We start from the raw sequence: 20,407 nt of genomic DNA, 5'->3' as shown, positions 1-20,407 counted from the left end.
ATCACTGTATGAAATGGATACTTTACTAGTGTTTTATTATATTGTATACATTATTATATAATTGTTATGTATACAATATAATAAAACAGTAGTAAAGTATCCATTACTTTATATTTTAATTTATTATGGCTATTTTGGATATTATTCCACTGAAAATATTGATTTCATGATACAATTCTGAGCTTCAACCTGCACCTTGAAAAATAGTTTTACTTAAAAAAAATGTTAACTTCTCTTTAAAGGAAAATTATAGATCAAGTAGTTTCAGGAAGGTGGAAAAATGGAGACACTTGCTATACTTCTATACCTTTCTCAAGAAAAAAAAATGTCTAAACTAGAACCATGATCAAAATATTCCTTCAGAAATATAAAAATAAACAGCTTGAGGTTTATGAACTCCAGGAGTTTAAAGACAAGCTTGGGTAGATTGGCTTTGACCTATGGATCATCTATTCTAGCTCTGAGTAAATTTACTTGAAGTAAGCATGAAAAAAATTGCCTTGTCTAATTCATTTTTAAGTGCAAACCCCGGTGCAAAATAAGGGATGACTTATAAGGAGGTTTATAAGACTAAGACCTTTTGCTCTCTAAGATTGACTCCTGTTATTGGTCAGGCACATCACAGCAAAAACATCACTAAATAGAATCAGGCCTCCAAGAATATTTTCAGCTTAGGGCCATTTATGGCTATCACTACCAAGCAGAAAAGGAAAAGCAATTGAATTTTTAATATAAGGTCTTATTACACTATTGAATAAAATGCTTTGAAAGAATGGAAGAAGGATTAAAAAAAGGAAAAAGAAAAAAGAAAAAAATCCTCTTCTTAAAGCTGCTGGAGACTTGAAAAGTTAGAAAACTTCTACTTAAAACATAAAGTCATGCAAGATCTTCTTATCTTGCCTTAAGAGGAAGCTATTTTGGCATTCTTCTTTTCCTTAAATTATCAGTGCTTAGTAAAAGTGAAAGGCAGAGACAATCAGTGGTAAATGTGCTATCTATCTGCTGGGTGTTACACAAATAGGAGAACTATTTGCATTGCAAATGAATGACTAATAATTTCATTCCTGACCAGGACCCTGTTTTCATTTCAACATTTTCCTTTACTTCTTAAGTTCTAGATATTTTTAATAAAGTCCTATCATCAAGATGATAATCATATACTTTTCAAGATATTTTTAGATGTGCTAATGAGGAAGCCTGGGATCAGTAAAACAGCAAGAATCATTAAAATTAGATTTATTTGGCAATATCCATGGTGTTTATTTAGATTTTTCATTCCATCAGTTTAAAAAATATTTTTTAAATGTTAATCAGTTTGCTTTGAGGATATCTGCACTTTCTTCCTCCATACATATTTTGTTGTTCAGTTACTCAGTTGTGTCCAACTGTGTGTGATCCCATGGATTGCAGCACGCTGGGTTTCCTTGTCCTTCACTATTTCCCGGAGTTTGTTCAAACTCCTGTCCATTGAGTCGATGATGCCATCCAGTCATCTCATCTTCTGTCACCTTTTTCTCCTCCTGCCTTCAATCTTTTCCAGCATACATAAACATGTACCCTTATACTTCTCTCTGTCTAATGCCAGAATAGCTGAGATCCTGGAATTTGGGGTAAATATGAAAACAAGTAAAATTTGATCACAGAAACACCAGGTTGAATTAAATGCCTCAAAAAAGTATTGACTTCTTATCCGCATAAATATGTAAGCTAATTGGGGGTGTGGGGAGTGATGGAAGCTAACACTTTTGGATAATTTTTAGGGAAGGAAATAAAGATAATAATTCATGAAGTGAGAGATTATTTAAATGCATAAAGTAGATACCAGAGCTGAGGTGGGGGTGGGGGTGGCAGAGAGAAACTGAGTTATCCATCATTCTCTTGCCCAACTCATTCCACCCATTAATGGTAGAGGGTGCTTCTGGGATTAAGGAATCACATAGTAGCAATATGGCTACCCAGGCCACCTCTACAGCAAAAGCTCCCAGATATATTAATATCTAGTACAGTAACAACAATACTTATGTCTCTATTATCACCAAGTATAGTGCTTAGGATATTTTGCATTCTCTGACCTCGTAAGACTCCTAGCAAGACAAGAAGGGGAATGTCACCCTCATTTTGTTAGGTGAGGGAATTGAGGTTAAATAAGGTTAAGGAATTTTTCAATGATATTATGGCTAACAAATATAGGGCTAACATTTCCTTTCATTTCTACACGGTAGCAAGTTTGCTTTTATATTAGGCCATAGCCAAGAAAGAATTTACTGGGTTTGGTAAGAAAGTATACTAAATAAATTCTAAGGTACTCTTCCTCTCAGGTTCTACAGATTCCCTGGATTCCTCTTGCATTAAAGATTTTTGGTTTCTTTTCCCAAGCCAGATCTATAAGAAGTTTTAAGACCTGTTTTCCATAGGATAAGTGAGAATTGGACAATCTGTATTTCTGTGTTTGATGCCTTCTGTTTTTTTTAATATGAGGTCTATATACTGACATTTATTTTATACCAGTATTATGGTTTATTCCTTCAGAAAGTTCACAGACCTTCTTGAATCCATATAATGACTCTGAAAGAAAGTGAAATCACTCAGTTGTGTCCGACTCTTTGTGACCCCATGGACTGTAGCCTACCAGGCTCCTCCCTCTATGGGATTCTCCAGGCAAGACTATTGGAGTGGGTTGCCATTTCCTTCTCCAGGGGGTCTTCCCGACCCAGGGATTGAACCCTGGTCTCCTGCATTCCAGGCAGACACTTTAACCTCTGAGCCACCAAGAACTCTAGGATCTTGTTATTTAGTTCAAAAACCTATTTGCAAAATGCTTTTGGATCTGTTTTGTTTGTTTTTTTCACAGTCATTTCCATGAAAAAACCTTCACTTCTTCCCTGGTCTATTGACTGATGTCTCATAACTCCTGGATCCTGCTGATCTTTCTAAACCATCCTTGCCACCACACCCTGACACAAACAAATGCTTAATAAATAGGCATTTGATGATGAGACATTCAAATTAAGTTTTAATTTCAAAATATTTTTGTTAAAAAAAGGCTCACAAATTTCACAAGTAGGCTCAAAACAACTGTGAGGTAGATTTTTTTTTTTTTTTTTTTTGTAGTTGTTCTTTAATCACTTAAGGGTGAAATGTAGGTTGAGCGGGCCCCATGGTCCTAGAAGAAATAGTGTGAATAAAGTTTGTGCTTAGTGACATCTTCATGAAGTTATTTAAGGACTTCTTTCAAAATTTTTCTTAAAGAGGAAATCTGGAGTAGGATTCTACCATTTTGAATTTGGCACATATTAATTCTTATGTAGAAATAATAAAATAAGATTGTAAATATAGAATATACAGGAGGAAGATTCAAAGAACTCTCAGCACATCTGGGAGTAGGATTATCTGCCAACAAATAAACATTGTAGCCTGAAGGAAGCTGGATGTGCCATCATATCAGTGGACATGCAAAGGAATTACATAGGATATAATTAAATAGTGACCTAAGGTACACCCAGGCTTCTTAGGTGGCACTAGTGGTAAAGAACATGCCTGTCAATGCAGGAGACATAAAAGATCCCTGGGTCAGTCCCTGGGTCGGGAAGATTCCCTGGGGAAGGAAATGGCAACCCACAGTATTCTTGGCTGGAGAATCCCATGAACAGAGGAGCCTGGGAGGGTACAGTCCATGGGGTCGCAAAGAATCAGACATGACTGAGCGACTAACACTAACGTGCTTTTGGCATTCGAAGAGGGGAGATGACTGCTTCAGACCGAATTAGTAGGTGCAAGGATAATTCTAGAGATGTCTATAGATGGCAGAAGATGATAGTCTTTTTGTTACTATGAACATAAGCAAAAATTTTAGAAAACTAGAAGATTGCTTCCTTTCAAGATTTGCACTTCAACGTCTGATATTACTTGTATAAATAAGTTTGAAAAGTCCAATATTTTATTTCTATCAGCAGTACCTATTGATCCTTTAATACTACAATGATTAATTATTTTATATTTCTTATACTTCTACCCAATATAAAACAAAAAACAATTTTAATTTTATATTATTTTTTAAACTTTTATATATAAAAATGCCTCATTATTTTTGCTAGCTTTATATTGTCTCCTTTGACATCAACCTAGAAAAGTTAAAAAAAAATCAGCAAATTTTCTCTGTATTCTATCTTTTAACTCTCTTTTAGTTACATAATTTCTAGAATATCACATAAAAATATTCATATTCTTTTCTGTCATATTTAATTACATTTATTTAAAAATTTTTACATTTTAACATTAACATTTAATGCTTTTATCCAAGATGAATGGATTCATTACTGACAGGCAAAACCTTTGCTTTATATATTACATCTGGGTTGGAAAAATTTAGTAAGTTCCTAAGATAGCACAATGTGAATAATTTTCCCTGAGTTCTTAAATACCAACTTTATTGTTCTTTTATTTATCTTATCTGTCTCACTGAAAAAATTGTGTAAGTATTGCACTATTGTCTTATACATTATAAAACATTGCAAATAAGTCTGAGACCAGCCTAATTTTTTATTCCACTTTAATGGTTTTGAAATTGGGGTATATCTCAGTGTCATCCATTTTGAATCAATATTTCTCAAACTAATTGCACCTTTTCAATTTATGTACTAAAGCCCTCTTTTAGTTTGTATTTTATTATTTTTTTCCCCTTGTGATGTTTCCTAAAACATTTGTTCTACTTTTTTCCCGCTTTTGTTGTTGCTCTATTGCTAAGTCGTGTCTGACTCTTTGCAACCCTATGGACTGCAGCACACCAGACTTCCCTGTCCTTCAGTGTCTCCTCGAGTCCAAGGGACTCTCAAGTGTCTTCTCCATTCAGTTCAGTTCAGTTGTCGCTCAGTTCAGTTGTCGCTCAGTTCTGTCCGACTCTTTGCGACCCCATGAACTGTAGCACACCAAGCCTCCCTGTCCATCACCAACTCCTGGAGTCCACCCAAACCCATGTCCATTGTGTCAATGATGTCATCCAATCATCTCATCCTCTGTCGTCCCCTCTCTTTCTACCCTCAATCTTTCCCAGCATCAGGGTCTTTTCAAATGAGTCAGCTTTTTGCATCAGGTGGCCAAAGTATTGGAGTTTCAGCTTCAATATCAGTCCTTCCGATGAACACCCAGGACTGATCTTCTTTAATTTGGACTGGTTTGATCTCCTTGCAGTCCAAGGGACTCTTGAGAGCCTTCTCCAACACCACAGTTTAAAAGCATCAATTCTTCAGCACTCAGCTTTCTTTATAGTACAACTCTCACATCCATACATGACCACTGGAAAAACCATATCCTTGACTAGATGGACCTTTGTTGGCAAAGTAATGTCTCTGCTGTTTAATATGTTGTCTAGGTTGGTCACAGCTTTCCTTTGAAGAAGTAAGCCTCTTTTAATTTCATGGCTGAAATTACCATCTGCAGTGATTTTTGGAGCCCAGAAAAATAAAGTCAGCCACTGTTTCCACAGTTTCCCCATCTATTTCCCATGAAGTGATGGGACCAGATGCCATGATGTTCGTTTTCTGAATGTTCAGCTTTAAGCCAACTTTTTCACTCTCCTCTTTCACTTTCATCAAGAGGCTTTTTAGTTTCTCTTCACTTTCTGCCATAAGGGTGGTGTCATCTGCATATCTGAGGTTATTGATATTTCTTCCAGTAATCTTGAATCCAGCTTGTGCTTTCTCTAGCCTGGCATTTCTCATGATGGACTCTGCATATAAGTTAAATAAGCAGGGTGACAATATACAGCCTTGACGTACTCCTTTTCCTATTTGGAACCAATCTGTTGTTCCATGTCTAGTTCTAACTGTTGCTTCCTGACCTGCATACAGGTTTCTCAAGAGGCAGGTCAAGTGGTCTGATATTCCCATCTCGTTCAGAATTTTCAAATGCATCAGTTCTTCAGTGTTAAGCCTTTACGGTCCAGCTCTCACATGCATACACGTTTCTCCCTCAGAAGTCTCATTTACATAAGATACTACCTTCACTTGTCTTATACTTCTGCCTTGTGCTTGTTCCAACGTCAACCTATTTTTCCACAAGTTTTATTTTTTCTCCCAAGTATTTCTTGTGCTTGGACAATTCATGTTTCATCTCTTTATATTGACTTCATCTTTTTTTTTTTAAATTCCCTTATCTCCTCTTTGAGCTTGTCTGTTTTTCCAGCTCATTTATAACATGTTTCTTTATTTGTTCATTAATTACATGGCCAAATATTCAGTCAAAATTTCCCTCTGTTCCATTATAATATCTTTCCTACTCATATTCTATATCTACCATCCTATATTTTTTCCATTTTGCTTGTACCATACATGTTAAATACTTTTAATTGCTCCTATTACTCATATTTTTCCTTAATTATACACTTATTTAAAAATCATTACTGACACATGATTACTAAAGTCCATCATTTACATTAAGGTTCACTCTTAGAGTGTACAATTCTACTGCTTTTGGTAATTGTACAATATCATATATCCACCATTACAGTATTAAACAAAATAATTTCACTGCCCTAAGCGTCCTTTATACTTTATCCATCCTCTGTCCCCTAACTACTGGAAATCAGTGATCTTTTCACTGTATCAATTTTGCCTTTTACAGAATGTCATGTAGTTGGAATCATTCAGTACACAGATTTCTAAGACTGCCTTCTTTCATTTAGTAATGTGAATTTAAGCTTCCTGCATGCTTTTTTTCATTGCTTGACAGCTCATTTCTTTTCAATGCTGAATACTATTCCGTTATGCAAATCTGCATGAGTTCGTGAGTCTGAAATCTAATTTTCCCTCCTATTGAACTGTTTTTGAAAAATTTCAAACTCTTTTTTATCCATTCACACATTAAAATACATCTTGGCTGTTTTCAATCCACTTTTTGGGCAATTTTGAATAAAGCTGATATATATGATTTTATATCAATTAGCTTTTTAAACAGAGAATAATAGTCTTCTACCAAGAAATGTCTATTAACCTAGATAATCCATGTAAAGTGGAATTGCAAGGATGAAACAAATATGTATTTTAATATTGCTCAATAAGCTCTTCACATATTTGAAATCATTTTTATTCCCATGGACAATACATGAAATATTTGCACAATATTTGAAACCTGTAAACATTATATTCTCATGTGTACATGAATGGCTAATTTGCTCAGTAAAAATATATCTTATTCCTAATTTAATTTGTGTTTACCCAACTACTAATCAGATCAGAAATCTTTAATGTGCTGATTATTCAAGAGGAATGTAAAAAACTGCAGCCCAGGTAGAGAGGATTGAGGTAACAATTCTCCCAATCCATGCTATTTTATAATTTTTGATCTATCTAAGGTCTTTCTGTACCTGGAACAACAGACTGGTTCTAAATAGGAAAAGGAGTATGTCAAGGCTGTGTAAATCCAAAAATCACTGCAGATGGTGATTTCAGCCGTGAAATTAAAAGAGGCTTACTCCTTGGAAGGAAAGCTATGACCAACCTAAACAGAATATTAAAAAGCAGAGACATTACTTTGTCAACTAGGTCCGTCTAGTCAAGGCTATTGTTTTTCCAGTGGTCATGTATAAATGTGAGTTGGACACTAAAGAAAGCTAAGCACAAAAGAATTGATGCTTTTGAACTGTGGTGTTGGAGAAGACTCTTGAGAGTCCCTTGGACTCAGGGAGATCCAACCAGTCCATTTTAAACAAGATCAGTCCTGGGTGTTCATTGGAAGGATTGATATTGAAGCTGAAACTCCAATACTTGGGCCACCTGATGCAAAGAGCTGACTCATTTGAAAAGACCCTGATGCTGGGAAAGATTAAGGGTGGGAGGAGGAGGGGACGACAGAGGATGAGATGGTTGGATGTCATCACTGACACAATGGACATGGTTTAGGTGGACTCCGGGAGTTGGTGATGGACAGGGAGCCCTAGCGTGCTGCAGTTCGTGGGGTCGCAAAGAGTGGGACATGACTGAACAACTGAACTAATGGCCTTTCTATTAGTTTATCTGCTAATTTACTCTTTTCTTTAATTTGGATTGCTACTGCCATTACTTTTTCTGAACACAGGCAGTCATTCAAGGTGTTTAGTGTATCTTTTTATTGTATTGCAAAATCTATATAGCTGCATTAAAAGCAATTTGATTTTAATTTTATGTAAAGGCTATTATGTTATATACCTAATCCTACTTCTTAATTGTCTCGTTTAGCACTTTATTTTTTATAACAGACATATATATTATGATCTACAAATCTTATTTTATACTGCATCTAGTTGAGAAGATTTTGATAATGATTTATTTAATACATCAACATTATTTAATTTTCATCTATTTATCTATTTCTCACATTAATATTAGAATTTTACGTTTTTCTATAAATTCACCAATTTGTGAATTCTTGATTTTGTATTCATTAAAAATACCTTCCTTAATCCAGGATTTAAAAGATAGATCTTTATATTTTATAACACTTTTAACACCCTCCATCCCAATTCATAGCAGATTGGCACAGGTGTGGATGGACCCCAAGATGCTTCCTTTTCCCTCTAGAAATGCTAGGTACCTGATAGGGTAAAGGTGGAGGAGATGGCTAGAGTACCTCACTAATTGTCTGCCACTCCAGAATGGGAAAAGCTGCAGATTTTCCCCATCAGCCACACCGTGGGGTTTGTGCCTGACTCCATCTTCCCTAACTATGCCCAGGTCTCCACAAGGCACAGCAGATGACAGCAGAATGGGGGCTTTCTTTCACCAGTACTACTAGGTCACTAGCCCAGCAGAGGTTAACATCAGTTCCCTGTTGGTGACAGCAGAGGGGAGGCTGGGTGAGCCCTGAAGTGCCAGGAGCCAGAGAGCTGAAAACCCATCTGTAGGAGCTGGGGAGGAGACAAGAGGTGGGATTCCGAGCGAACTGAAGCTCTACGCACTCCATCCCCAGAGCAACCTCCATGGTTCTAGAGGATGTTCCTTGTATGCACGTGTGCTCAGCCATGTCCTTCTCTTTGTGACCATATGGACTGTAGCCCAACAGGTTCCTACATCCAAGGGATTTTCCAGGCAAGAATACTGGAGTGGGTTGCCATTTCCTCCTCCAGGGGATCTTCCCAACCCAGGGATCAAACCTGTGTCTCCTGCAATGCAAGCATATTCTTTACTGCTGAGCCATTGGGGAAACCCACTTACAGAACACAAATTCAAAAATAAAATAATTATAAGTGCAAAAGAATGACTATATTAAACCTAACCGCAGAACCCTTCTGAATGTGGGGCATTGCAGGACTATACTGGTCACACACTCATGAAGCCATCCCTACTTAAAATCTTAGGATATTACTCAAAGTAAAAGCAGCATCTTCACAAGGCAAAACAGGGTATTGCACCTCCAGCACTTATTGATACACTTCTCTCACTCTACTCCAGCCACAGGAGTCCCGTGGGACTCCTGGAACACATCTAGCCCACTCATCGCTTAGGGCTCACACATTGGTCATCCTCTTCCTGAAATTCTCTTCCATTTTTCCCTGGGCTCACTTTCTCACCTCCACCAAGTCTCTCAAATCTCACTTTCTCAATGAGGTGTTTAGAAAGTTTAAGCTTTTTAAAGTGCCAAGATGTTTAAAAAGTTTAACACATAACCCTCTCTTTCTTGCTTTTTTTTCCTCTTTGGTTTTCACAGTCCTAAATATCTCTTTATTACACTAAATAATCGACTTCTTTATTTTTTTTTAAAGTGTTTATTGCCTATCTTCTGCTTCTAAAAAACAAGCTCTATAAGAGCAGAGCTTCTGATTTTCTTTTGTGGGTGTTACTGCCAGGTGTTTGCCTTCTGTTTCACTGTTGAAGTCCAGTCATCTACATATGTGCCTGGTACATAATAGTTACTGAAAAAATACTTGTTGAAATAATTAGTTGACATTATTATTTTCAAATATGTTTTTAAAAAACAGTCACAGTATGCTAAGTGAAAGATATAATAAAAAACTAGATACTGAATGATCTATATGATACAAATGATATTTGTATGTGTGCAGAAATAAATTTATACTTGTACATATGTGCTTGATGAGATGCATGTGCATGTGTGTGTATGTATATAAAAAACTGAAAAAGAACAATTAAAATATTTTTTTTCCTTTAGATGGTGAATTGATGGGTGATTTTATTGTCCTTTTAAATTTTTTTTTGCATTTTAATTACTCACAATAATATTAATTTAATGACTAAAGTAATAAACATTATTTTAAGTAATAAAATAGCAACACTTTCCAGAAACACTGATAATCTCTCTAATATTCATAGAATATTTCTTAACTTGTACCTGTAACTTTCTGAAATTGCTGAAAGTCAGTACATGGAAATGTAAATCACTTTCTTATGATAGCTATGACATGAGTGCACACTCAGTCGCTCAGTCATGTCCGACTCTTTGCAACCCCATAGATTGTAGCCCATCAGTTTCCTCTGTCCATGGAATTCTCCAGGCAAGAGTGCTGGAGTGGATCGTCATTTCCTTCTCCAGGGGATCTTCCTGACCCAGGATCTAACTCGTTTCTCCTGTGGCTCCTGCATTGCAAGCAGATTCTTTATCATTGAGCCACCTGGGAAGCCCAGCTAAGATGTGGGTCTCCTTATCTTCCCCCAATCAGCATAAAACATGTCATACATTTTATCATAACAAGATATGGATGCATTATCTTTGCTCTCTGTGGAGCTGCTGATTCTCTTTTCTCATTTATTAATAACAAATCTATTTTTGAATGATTGTTTTTCCAGTAACTATATATGGCACAATCAAGAATTGACAATAAAGGAAAAAGTCAGCTGAATTTACAGTGATAAAGTTGCTACAGTGATAAAGTTTCCTTACTGAAGATACAAGGAAATTCAGTGAAATAGAGAGTAATGTAGAGAACATGTGTATAAAGAATAAGAATGAACATAGATAGTATTTCCCATAACATTCAAGGCTAGGCACTGGGTGTTCCTTTTGGTCACCACCAACATTTTTACCTGGAAAAAGTCAGGTTACAATGAATATTATGGGAAGACTTGACGAGTGAACCAAGACATGAAATTGGTGAACATGGTGTAAAGGGAAATCTGATAGCTTGGTTATATAGAGCTGTATTAAGATCAAGGTTTTGCTTTTGCTTTAGTTTCAGCTCTCAGTTGGCAAATCCTTTTACTCACTCTTTTCCTATCAGCATATATTATGCCATACTAATTTTAAAACACATTTTAATAAACTCTCCCTTACTTTATATGAAGAAAAATGACATCAATTTGATTTTTCCTTTATTCCTCCCTAACTTTTTTTGAGTAAATTATCCAGCTTTTGTAATGTCAGAGGAAAACATAGCCCACAGTGCAGTATATTGAATTTAACTTAAATCACATGAGATGATATTCAGTACAATTCTCATTTCATCTCAATTGCACTTCTTCCTATTGGGTTTAAATTTCATTTACTTAGTAGCCCTTTCTCTTTTGTCTGAAATTAGCACTCTATTAAGAATATAGTAGCTCACTTTTGAATAAAATTGAAAGGAATAAGATATTTATTAAGGTCAAAGAAAATTGGACAGAAATTGCATATAAATCCACCTCCTCTCATGTTTTTAGCACATGTGCATTTCATATTTATTTAGTTCAAATTAAAGCTTCTCAGATTTTTATAATTTAATTAACCTCTTATCACTCTATGTTTCTATACAACTGCTTGATAAGATGATCTATTTCTTGCTCTATGAGAATAGAGAAGTCATGTTGATTAAGTTTCTATGTGCCAGTCACCGTGCTCCTTTCTTTTCAGAGGTGATCTGCATTTTCCCTTTGAACTAAAGCAGGAAAAATGTAGGGCTGATGCTAGTCATCTCCAGGTTATACTAAGTATCAGAGAAGTTAGGGAAGTTGTTTCTAAATCGCAGTCCAATGCGTAGCAGAGTTGACCTTAAAACCAGGCCTATCTAAATCCAAAATTCAACCTACAGGATCCATAATTATCCACTCCAGGCCTTCTCACTAGACTGTAAACTATTTAATCTCACCAGCATAGTTTTTTTTTTTTTTTGCTGAACACAGTATTGTCTTAGCAAATTGTAAATTCTGATATAAAATTAAAAAAAATAAATCAGACTGTACATTACCTCTATTAAAATGTATATAAATGACACATAGGTTTAAATAATATTCCACTTTTGTAATTTAAAAAATATTCATAGAAGGGGAAAATCATTTTACTTTCAGGGCTAACATGTGAGGCAAATAATAAATCAATAAATAAAAACAGCAAAGTGAAAGTGAAGGTCGCTCAGTCACGTCCGACTCTTTCTACCCCATGGACTATACAGTCCATGGAATTCTCCAGGCTAGAATACTGGAGTGGCTAGCCTTTCCCTTCTCCAGAGGATCTTCCCAACTCAGGGATCAAACTCAGGTCTCCCGTATTGTGGGAGGATTCTTTACTGAGTCACAAGGGAAGCTCAAGAATACTGGAATGGGTAGCCTATCCCTTCTCCAGGGGATCTTCCTGACCCAGGAATCAAATCTGGGTTTCCTGTATTGTAGGCAGATTCTTTACCAACTGAGCTATGAGCAAACAAACATCTAACCTAAACCACTTCCAATTTCTTAGGCAGAAATCTTATAGCAAAGAACACTGCTTCTTAGTCTATTCTTTTGTTCTCAAGTAAAATAACAATATATATTAGGAAAAAATCAACCAAAACAGATTAAAAAAAAAAAAAAAACAGATACTATACATAGAGAAAAAGTCAAAGCTTGATGCAAGTTATGGAAAAAAGTGATTTACTGAGACAAATTCCTGTTACTTATATTGATGTATTTAGATGTTCATTTTTCATAAAGTTAGATGAAGATTAAGAGTATAATTCTTATATCTTTTGTTATAATTCTTTAAAAATATTCTTTCTTTATTGCATTCAGTACAGAAACAATTTTTGTCATGGCAAAAACAAGCTGAAGTGAAATAAAACTCTAAATTGATTTCTTTAGAAACTTTAGAAAACTTTGAATAAACTTCAGAAAAATTTCATTCCTCTTAACCATGTTGCAAACTTTTAAAAAAATGTATTTTATCTAACTTTCATTAGAAAGGAAAAATCATTCTGTTTGTAAATCTACAAATACATCTTCCAGCAAATTAAGACGATATAACTTCTAATTTCCAAATACTCATTTAGAATTGATCATTAATTTTTATATAGGCATACATGATTGATAAAAGAGAGATGTATTTGAACATCAAATTAGCCATTTAAATGTAAGCTATTTCTTCATTCAGTCGATTTTAAAATCTGTGAATAAAAGTGACTGCAACTTCAGTTGATATTAATTGAATAACCTAATGACAGTAGGGAAAAATGAGCATGGGTTGTTTTTGACTGAGATGAATTTTAAAGTGAAGTTTTTCTCTCTACTTAGCTTTGCAGTTACCCTTAAGGCATTAATCTATTGAAAGGGATAAGATAGCATCTTTCAGAGGAAACATGTCATAAATATTTTGATAAAGTATTTGTAATCCTCAAAAACAGATGGCTGTTCTATAAAGATTGTCAGCTGAGAAGGTTTTGCTGACAGAATCGTATTAAACAACTGCAACTGGGTTCTGCAGTGCAAAATCATATGCATTCTTCTATTAATCAATCACAGCTGGCTGATTTTTCTGTCAGCTGGAAACTTGCAAGACCTCATTTGTACCCTTTGTGCCATTTCTGACTAATAAACCTTAAGTGAAGCAAAACAGGCTCTTGGCAGGGGGAGGGCATGCTTGTGTAAGGGGTATAATAACAGATTAATATGTCAAGAAGAGAAACATGAAGGTGATTTAACCTCATAAATATGGGGAAAAGGAACCATTACTAAGGACCTTAGGCAGGAAATTTATATCAGGGAAAGGACAGCCCATATCGATAATGATAATGTAATCAAGAGAAAGGTTCATTTCCCTCTGTAGCTTCCATTTGGCAATTGGCATACCATTCCCTAATTGATTTGGGGGTCTAGTTTTGTTTATTGACATTTGGATGATATAGTTGGGGAAGGATGTATCACTTTACCTTATTAAAACTCAAATTGTATTTTTTAAATGTTAGCATAATTTGTATGGAACATTAATATATTATTTGTAATTTTTTACTACTGAGAAGACAAGGAAAAGATATCTTTAACCAATTTCCCTAAAAATCAAAGGACCCAAGACACAGAAAGTATGATTACACATGACAGTAAATGGGTTTAAGTCACACTCTAGCCTATTACTGTGTGTTAAATTCCTTCCAGTGTTTATCACTATCTGAGTTTTCAGTTATTTCCTGACTCTTTGATTTTTATTTCCCCTCCAATACAATGTAAATCAATGAAAGCAAGGATTTGAGTTTCCATTGATCACCACTCCACTATATCCTCAGTGTAAAAAACAGGGCCTGCTACAGTGTGTGCTCTATAAATACATGTTGAAGAAATCTATAAATGACATTCAGTGGAACCATGAAGCTGTATTCACAGCATACATTCTGTGTTCTTGATTAGTTTACTTTTTTATTTACAAAAAATGATTCTTATCAAATATTCTGTACCTATTCCATCCGAGGTAGTATAGTAGGTATTTAAAAATAAATATGGATAGGATATCATCCCTGTCTATAAGGTTTTATAGACAGGTGGAAAAGGAAAAAGAAGTCAACCAAACATACGATAAACCTTTAGACATCTCTAGAACCATCATTTCTAAAATTCTGTTAAACACCTTATGCTGGATTGGGTGATCTATTTTCAATTATTACATTGTCTTATAAAGAATAAATTAATATTAATCTGATTTTTGGCCTCTCTTGAGGTTTTAAAAATTAGAGTTATTGGTCTTCAGAAGATTCTAGACTGCCTTCTCCAAACTGCACAAAAGTGGGCACATTTTCTCCTTTTTGTTCCTCTGAAAATAGTGCAGGCTGTTCACTGGTGGCTCCCTAGACCTGTGAAACACATGAGTTTGGGCTGGGGGAAATATGGTCTTGAGTTCTTAATTACAGTTCTATAAATTACTGTTGAGAAAAACCAGTGTCTCTTTGGTCTCAAATGAGTGGATTGAAATAAATAAAATTATAAAGAGCTTTTCATTCTCACACAATTTGGAATGCATACAGTTAATAACAGATGCAAATAACATATCTATAGTTAAAAAAAGAACACTAATAGAAATATTTTGAGGGATTGTTAATTAATTCTAATATTTCATTGTGAACTGTATGAAATACCCTCAAGATACCTTTTAAGTCATGGTATTATTTTGAATATGGGAAGAGAACATATGGTAAAGCTAGTACCTATAAGTTTTATGCAAGTGTACTCCACAGACTGCTCATATAAGATCAAAGGGTAATTTAAAAAATGATTTAGTGGAAAAAATGGAAATGAACAAGGAGGTTAGAATCATATATGTAAGATTAATTATTTTCATGGTATCACCCTGATAAGGCCCTGTGTGTATGCTCAGTCGTGCCCAACTCTTTGTGAGCCCATGGAATACAGCCCACTAGGCTTCCTTGTCCGTGGGATTATCCAGGCAAGAATAATGGAGTGGGTTGCCATTTCCTTCTCCAGGGGATCTTCCTGACCAGGGAGGGATTGAACTCGATTCTCCTGCATTTCTTGCATTGCAGGTGGACGCTTCACTGCTAGACCACCTGGGAAGCCCATGATATCACATCAGGTGCAAGACAATAGGAAGCCTCTGAGATAGTTTGGACTTCAAATTCCATGCCTTATAACTATGAGACATTGAACAGAAAACTATAAAAATATCCATTAAATAGAAACTGAAATATTAGTTCTTCTCCAGCTTCCTGTTTTTGTGTGCATGAAAGATTTCTCTCTATATGAAAGCTTAAATGGCTCAAGTCAGGGGGTTAAAACTAGCACCTCTATATATGCAGTGGATGTTTTGATAATTAAACCTTGAATATTATTGACATGGCTAGTAAAAGAATGAAACTATATTTTTGTGTGTGACAAAACTAAAGAGTTACATATTGCTTCCATCAAGAACATTACTCTTCTGTTATAGAAAGGTCATTTGAAATTATTTGTCATTTCTGCTTTTAATCATCAGTTTATAACTTGAATCAAATCTTCCCTGCAGGTTCTTTGGCAAAACTCACACTGGCCCCAGTATTAAATACTTATGCCTCATCAGCAAAGTTTGACCCATCCCCTGGTATTTTCATTCAATTTCAGTCTTCAGGTATCCCTGTAGTTAATCAGTTACTGTAAATGATTTTGGCAGAGATGCCCTGGAGTTGACTAATTATACAAAATGATTAGTTTTTCAGCCGTGAGGTCTGTTGCTAGAGACAGGAAAACTATAACATGATCTATAGTACAATGGCATATTACTGAATCATTGTACATAAATGTCCCCAGTGAACTCAATTATGTTAAAAAACAAGAAATGTAATTCTTTTGCAACTCACAAAGTGTAAAAAAAAAAGTAATATATATGAGAAAACAAAATGTTTGAACTTCAAAAAACGCCACCAGAGAATAATCAGGACCTCAGCATTCTAGTCCTGCCTCTTCAACTCATCAGCTACAGTTCTTCAGTCGCTCAGTTGTGTTGGATTTTGCAGCCCCATGGACTGCAGCATGCCAGGCTTCCCCATCCTCCACTATCTCCTGGAGTTTGTTTAAACACATGTCCATTGAGTTGGTGATCAGCTATAGAACCTTGTGTAAATAACTTCGTGGGAACATACTGATCACTGATAATCATTTCTTAATCTGCAAATTTCAGGGGGCAGACTAGGGGGGAAAAGGGAATTAAAAGAAGCTGAATATAACTTGGTTCTTTCTTATTGCATAAATAATTCATTCTCTGTATAGCATCACTGACTCTATGAACACAAATTTGATTGAACTCCAGGAGATACTGAAGGACAGGGAATCCTGGCACGCTGCAGTACATGGCATCACAAAGAATTAGACACAACTTAGCAACTGAATAACAACAACAAAGAAAAGTAGCCTCCAGTTGAAAGTTGGATTTCACTGTCCTCTATTTGTCTTCTGATTGCTTCTCTCTAATTCTACTCTTTATTTGGGATAATCATAGCATGGTGTGATTATATACCAGTTTAGATATATTTGGGTTACCTTGTGGCTCAGCTGGTAAACAAGCCCCCTGCGATGCAGGAGACCTGGGTTCGATCCTTGGGTTGGGAAAATGCCCTGGAGAAGGGAAAGGCTACCCACTCCAGTATTCTGGCCTGAAGAATTCCATGGACTGTACAGTCCATAGGTCTCAAAGTGTTGGACACGACTGAGAGACCTTCACTTAGATATATTTTACTCCTTACTTCTTTCATTTGGTTTCTAGACCAATTTTGCTCGACTGAATTCCCTTAGGCACCAAAAAGGTGACCTACAGATGACTGACTGTAATATATCTAACATTAGATCTGGGTATATCTACAGCTGTATCTATGTATAACTATATCTGTATCTATATCTGTATCATTTGTATCTGTATCTACCTTTATTCACAGCTATAGTTATCTCATCCTGCTCTTTGATTACAATGTTTAAACACAAGTAGTAAAAAGTAATATTATATCTTAGAAGGATTATGGGGTTAGACTAAAGTTTTGTGATACCTGAAAAAAAACTCATTTCAAGAGGCTGTCACAGTTTACGCTCCCACCAAAAGCTTTTGAATGTTCATTTCACTGCATCCTCATTAGCAATGTCTTTGCTTTAATTAAAATCTTAGTCATTTTGGTAGGTTTAAAAGAGAATACTTTAATTATACTAGGCTAATGAGAACTGAATCATTATTCAGTCTATTCAGACTTATGCAATGCACTTATAACAAAAGATGTGAAATATGGCACTCTGCTGTACTAATATTAATCTTAGTACCTAAAAGTAAGAGGAGATTTCAAAATATTTTAACAGAGATTATCAAAATGAGACTTGAGTAATCATAAGGGATTCAGTAAATCAGATATACCAAACTCAGATAAAAAAAGTCAAAAATCCTGATCTATAAGCCAGTAAGCCAGCTTATACAATGATAAACAATAAAAATGCCAAATGGAATGTATTATAGTCCACCTTATATGACTCATCACATTGGAAAGAAAACAGCATTTGGTATACATTATGTTTTATATATAAAGAAAAAAGTGATAATCAGAAGATTATATTTTCTTGTGTTAGTTATATCACTGTAAAGGCCAAAAAAAAGGTAATAATTTATTCCTATATCTCATATGAATATTTTCCTTTATTTGGATTTTGGAAGGCTAGTGGACTTTCTCCCTAAATGTTTTGAAATAGGCACAAAGTTTATCTTTGTGACTTTTTTTGTGTGTGTGTTTCTGACTTCATCTGCGTGGACTGCTACACCAGAATACCATAGATTGTGGGGTTTATAAACAACAAAAATTTATTTCTTATAGTTCTGGAGGCTGAAAAATACAAGATCAAGGCATCTGCCAATCTGGTGTACAGTGAAGGCTCACTTCCTGCTTCATAGATATCCATCCACTTTCTGTGTCCCCGCAAGGCAGAAGGGGTAAGTTAATTCTTTGAGCCTCTTTTACAAAAGCACTAGTCTCATTCACAGAGGTTCCACCCTCATAACCCATAACCCAAAGCCTGTCAGTGAAAAAATGTTGCCTACATATCAGTAAACAGAGGGTGTTGCAGGCATCAAATCATCACATTGCAAACCCCCCTACAGTGAACCCTGAGGGAACATGGATGCAAAGGAAATCCCTGCTGCCCTCAAGTCATCAGACACTGCAGTCACCCCTAAAAGATGCACCCTGAGGAGATTTAGGAAGAGAAAACATAAGATACTGGCCCCAGAGAGCTGACGTGCATACCAGAGAAATATCAGAGGAATGATTTCAGTGAACCCAGACTTTGGCATCTTCCCATACACAGAAAAGTGCCAAATGTATTAACTTGAGAGGTCTGGTTTTCTTTAATTAATAGTAATATTTTGATGTTCTGACTACCTGGTCTTTGTTGCAAAAATTCCTATATATTCTAGCCCCTCCCTTACCTATTCAGAGCAGTTCTTCAGGGTTATCTGAGAGGCTGCATCTTGGGCTTGTCTGCCAAATAAAACATAATTCTCAACTTTCATGCTGTGCATTTTTTTTCCATCCACCAGCCCTCCTCTCCCACCCCTACAAATTCTATCACAATGTACATTAGAATTAAACAACATTTTGGGAAAATACATATTAATCTATAGCAGTCTCTTTAAAAAAATATCTGCTGTAAAAAAATCCCCATTACTATTTCTTTATTATTATACTACTATTCTGTTAATTACTGGCTCAGTTATGTCCAGTTCTTTGAGACCCCATGGACTCTAGTCTGCCAGGCTCCTCTGTCTATGGGATTCTCCAGGCAAGAATATTGAAGTGGGTAGCCATTCCCTTCTCCAGGCTATCTTCTTAATCCAGGGATTGAAACCAGGCCTCTTGCACTGCAGGCATATTATTTACTGTCTGAGCCACCAGGAAAGCCATTTTTGGCTTTGAAGGCATTTTTTTCTTTTGGCTTTCTTTTAAAGGTATATTTGTCCATTGACTTATTTTGTATTTAATTTTCAGATAGTAATATACTTTTTATATTACTTCAAAGACAGTGTTTTTCCATTTTGCCCTAATATATGGAAAACAGTCTCCATTGGAGAGGTTCTGGAGTGAGAAAACTCTGAAAGCACTAGATTTACGTGACTTTGAGGAAGCCTCTTTCTTCTGACCTTTGTTTTCCTCATGTGAAAAGTGGATATAGTAAGAATGCCTTCCTAGGGTTATCAAGGTGGAAGGGGAGGGATAAACTGGAACATTGGGAATTGACATATACAAACTACTATATATAAAATAGATAACTAATCAGGACCTACAGTACAGCACAGGGTGCTGGGAGCCAGCGTGAGGAATCCCACCCATGACAAGGTCATGCGGAAGGAAGCCTGACAAAACGCAAGGATGTGATCAGACTTCAGGGGTTCCCCTGGAATTTCCTGAGCATCCACCCCTCAAAAAATAAGAATCTGCCTGCTTTTCCACTCTTCTGATATTCTCTGGAAAATGTCAAATCAGGGCTTTAGTCTTCTGCATTTGAAAGGGATGTTTCAGTTAAAACCCCTCTGATAACTCTCTAGCTTGCCTAACAGGTTCCCCCGGACCTCTTACAGCTTGTGAATTGTTTACAGCCCCCCAACCACGAGAGGCACAAAGCTTAAAGCATCTTAAAGATACAGAGCCTTTTCTAAAGAGTTAAAAATCATATTGGTAGAGAGTTTTCACTATTGACTCAATGACTGCTGCCAGGCCTCCATATTCTTTATCTATTAGGCACCTGGGAGG

Source organism: Oryx dammah, unplaced genomic scaffold (assembly GCF_014754425.2).
Source record: "Oryx dammah isolate SB20612 unplaced genomic scaffold, SCBI_Odam_1.1 HiC_scaffold_17, whole genome shotgun sequence".
Lineage (NCBI taxonomy): Eukaryota > Metazoa > Chordata > Mammalia > Artiodactyla > Bovidae > Oryx > Oryx dammah.
Note: the sequence above shows the minus strand (reverse complement) of the source record.